Below are 4,640 nucleotides of genomic sequence, written 5' to 3'. Positions count from 1 at the left end.
CCACCATACTCCATGGATTCTTTTCTCCCCCAACAAACCTCGCCTTTAAGCGAGTCTCTGGACTTGATGCGATCCCTCGTGATTACGGAGGAGCAACGTCCGAACTACGCCTAGCCCGGACTAGGGGCTGAGAGCGGGGAATTTTACGTCCCACCCACCACCCACTTCATCGCCACAGTTGAGGACTTAACTAACATGCTCGATTATGGCTTCGAACACATCGACAGTATGGATGACGATGCCGGAGAAGAGCAAGCCGAAAACCCGCCGTTTACCGGACGCTAGACGGCCACCTCTTCGTATGACGTGTACATGGTGGATACACCCAAGGAGGGTGACAGCGATAATGAGAAAAATCCAGTAGAGGATAAACCTCCCGAAATACAACCAAAGCGCCGATGGCGCCGCTCTAAATCACGCTGCAGCAAAGACAACAATACCGGCACGAGAGAAAATAACACTCCGGATGAGGCCAAAGACCAAGAAAACCCCATCGAGCAAAACTCCGAACAAGACGATCGGGAAGATGGGCAAGTTAGCCCTGACGAACAGGCTACAAACGAAGACTCGGGGCACAGTAATTACCTTCCACCCCTGAGGATGAGGTGAGCCTCGATGACGAAGACTTTATCATGCCTGAGGAACCTCTCGAGCAGGAGCGCTCGAAGCAACGGCTAATAGCCACTGCAAGGAGCATGAAAAAGAAGCAGCAGCAACTTCAAGCTGAGCAAGATCTGCACAACGATAGATGGACTGATGTCCTGGCAGCAGAGGAATACAGCCTCGGGCGCCCAACCAAAAGTTACCCGAAGCATAAACTGCTACCGCAATTCAATGACGAGGCACTTGAGCTCGTACCATCAGCGTGTAATGCGGATGATCGACCACCACGTGGCCGGGACAGAACGGCAACTCAAGCCGAACACCAGCGCGTCCCACCTTGCCGTAAAGGCAGAGATAAAACAGCTCAGGGATACACGTATGACCTGCTGCAGGACCTGAAGAATAAAGCAGGTCCGGCCAGATCGATCTACGGATCGCGGGGGCATGCCCCGACGCTCGACGACGACTATCAAGCCGAACATGGAAATCACAATCACGTCCGGGCCAAAAACCGTAGATGGACTCCATCCGAAATATGTCACGATCTGTCCCGATATAGAGGCACCCCCTCTACTTCACTGATGAGGTAATGGAACATGAATTCTCAGAAGGGTTCAAACCCGTGAATATTGAATCATATGATGGAACCACAGATCCCGTGGTATGGATTGAAGACTTTATTCTCCACATTCATATGGCCCGCGGCGATGATCTTCACGCCATTAAATACCTCCTCCTAAAACTCAAGGGGCCAGCTCGGCACTGGTTGAACAGCCTGTCCGAAAATTCCATTGGCAGCTGGGAAGACTTGGAAGACGCCTTCCGCAATAACTTCCAAGGTACATACATCCGGCCTCCGGATGCTGATGACCTAAGTCACATTACCCAGCAGCCCGGGGAGTCATCCAGGAAGCTCTGGACGAGGTTCATAATTAAAAAGAACCAAATTGTCGATTGTCCGAACGCCGAAGCCCTCGCGGCCTTTAAACATAGCGTCTGAGATGAATGGCTCGCCCGCAACCTCGGACAAGAAAAACCAAAATCCATGGCAGCCCTTACCGCTCTGATGACCCACTTTTGTGCGGGAGAGGACAGCTGGCTCGCTCGTAGAAGCAACAGCACCAGTGATCCGGGCACTTCCGAAGTTTGAGACGGCAACGGCAAGCCACGACACAATAAACACAAGCGTCGAAATAATAATGAAGGAACACAAGACACGACGGTCAACGCCGTGTTCAGCGGCTCCAAACCCGGACAACGGAAAAATCCATTCAAGGCAAACAGAGATGGATGATCCAATCTAGACAAGATACTGGATAGACCCTGCCAAATTCATGGCACCCCCGACAAACCAGCCAATCATACCAATAGAAGCTGTTGGGTCTTCAAACAAGCCAGCAAGCTCAACGCCGAATAGAAGGGGAAGGGGCCGCCCAGTGACAGCGACGACGAAGAGACTACCAACCAAACACCGGTGGTCAAAAGCAGTTTCCCGCCGAAGTAAAAACAATAAACATGGTACACGTGACACACATCCCTACGAGGAAGCGCAAATGCGCACTACGGAACGCCTACGCCATAGAGCCGGTCGCCTCAAAATCTGGCCAATGGGCGGTCTGCCCGATCACTTTTGATCGCAAAGACCACCCAGCCAGTATCCGTCACGAAGGTTCGGCCGCTCTGGTACTCGACCCAATTATCGACGGGTTCCATCTCACGAAAGTCCTTATGGACGGTGGCAGTAGCCTTAATCTACTCTACCAGGACACTGTCCGCAAAAATTGGCATTGATCCTTTAAGAATCATTCCCACCACACCTTCCTTCAAGGGAGCATTACCTGGCATAGAAGCTCACTGCACGGGTTCAATTACATTGGATGTAGTTTTCGGCTCGCCGAACAACTTTCGAAGTGAAGGCTTGACCTTCTATATTGTCCCATTCCACAACAGCTACCATGCACTGCTCGGGCATACCACTTATTCTTGTTTTAACATGGTCCCACACTATGCTTATCTAAAGCTTAAGATGCCCGGCCCACAAGGCGTCATCACAATAAATGGAAACACAAAATGCATTCTCCGTACAGAGGAGCATACTATGGCTACTGCAGTCGAAGTACAAAGTGGCCCCATCAAGCTGTGTATCCCATCGGCCATCAAGCCGCCAGTCTATTAAACAGGACCAATCAATCTCAGAGCTGGATTAGCAGTTCGGCCTCCGTCATTCGCCTCATATAGATGCAAAGTTTGTACCACGCATACATAATTATGCAATTAAAATACCCTGGTCATCGGCGGAGGCACAATACGGACAGGCCTACAATACGGTATGCACTCCCATAGCCTTTTTCCCCCTTTTTCTAACTATCATCTATCTTTTACCACAGGTGACTCAAAGCATGGTCCTGTTACGGACTCTTTCCTAGTTCAGCTTCATACAGATGGCCAAAGGCTATTCTGGCCAAGAAGTCCTTTCTCCGAGGCAAGGCAACACAGACGTGCGACAGGAGGTCCAAATAATTTTTTTGGTAGACCACACTCTATTTCAAACCTGTAAAGTGCCTTTTCCTCAGCCTTCAACCCCTGGCATGTTAAATAGTTCGGGTAGTGGCATTATAATCTAAAAGATTGCATTTGACACGTCAATCGGATTCCAGTGAACATAGTCCATATTCAGTATTTGCTTTTTCTAAAGACTGAAGTTTTCTTCTTCGGTTGTTTCACGCACGCACCTCGGCACAAATTGCCAGGGGCCCGATATGGCAACACATGAGCTGCCGACAAGTCCGAACAACTTTATATCATACTTCGGTGTCATGAGTTTGGCCTGATATAGATCAGCTACAAATCATATCTTTGGTCAATGGTTGGGTTTCCTGGCTCCTGTGCTTACTACCTTACGTTCCGCCCTATCGGCTAAGGTAGTAAAGGGAGAACTACTGTGATTGTGTTTCTGGTTCATCTGGTAAAGCACCTCAGTAGAGAAAGCCAACAACTGACTGTCATGATGCGGCGAGAGCTGGTCAACCACTCGATGACTTATCAGAATCTTTCGCCATTCCTTCCGTATTACACGAAGGAGCATTCTTCTGGTCACCTATGTAACGCACCGTATTCGGATAACCGCGTACATACCAGGGGTTATATCGTAGACCCACCGTCAAACTCCTATGGCTAAGTGAAAGTGTTAAAGCCCGATAGTCTGATATCCTAGTTCATTGCATTGGCACCTCCTTCATGGACCAAGACGTTGGGTCAAGAGTGATCAAGTGCTTTTACGAAAACCCCCGTATTATATGCGAGGGGGTTGAAGCCGACGACTGGAAAACCCTCAGATTATACAAAAAACGGCCGCACAGGAGGAACCCAAACTTTCAGGAAAAAAGCATAGCCTATAATATATCATAATATTGTTTTTACAATTTTGGTACAATCACTCAAAAATCATATCCTTCGAGCACTGACCCTCTATCAAGCGGGCGCCCTCAAGGACATCCTCAAAATAATGCTCCGACGTGTGATGGTCCTTCCCCCTGGGTGGAATCCTTGCTGCAATATCGGTGGCCTTCATCTTTGCCCAGTACGTCTTGACACGCGCAAGGGCCATCCGTGCACCTTCAATGCATGTTGACCGCTTAACGGCGTCAATATGCGGCACCTCATCAACAAGTTGCTGCACCAAACCAAAATAACTACTTGGAATTGGCTCCATTGGCCACAATCGGATCACGATGTCCTTCATGGCAGATCTGGATATTCTGTGGAGCTCGGCCCACTGGGCCATCTGTTCGTTCAGCAACATCGGACGCTTTGGCATGCTGAATTGCGACCAGAAAAGCTTCTCCGTTGCATGTCCTTGCGATTGGTAAAACTATGCCGCATCGGAACTCTCTTCGGCAAGTCCAAGAATGCGTCTGGAGAACTCCACATTTTGTTAAGCGGGGCACACTTCGGATCACCGAATTTAGTCCGTAATAAGAAGGGCTTACCAGCCGCTATTTCCCCAGCTTGCCGGATCTCCTCCCAAGCCGCTCTAG

The sequence above is a fragment of the Triticum urartu genome, chromosome 3A (assembly GCF_056163025.1).
Source record: "Triticum urartu cultivar PI428250 chromosome 3A, HENAU_Tu73, whole genome shotgun sequence".
Taxonomy (NCBI): Eukaryota; Viridiplantae; Streptophyta; class Magnoliopsida; order Poales; family Poaceae; genus Triticum; species Triticum urartu.
This window is presented reverse-complemented; position numbering follows the sequence as displayed.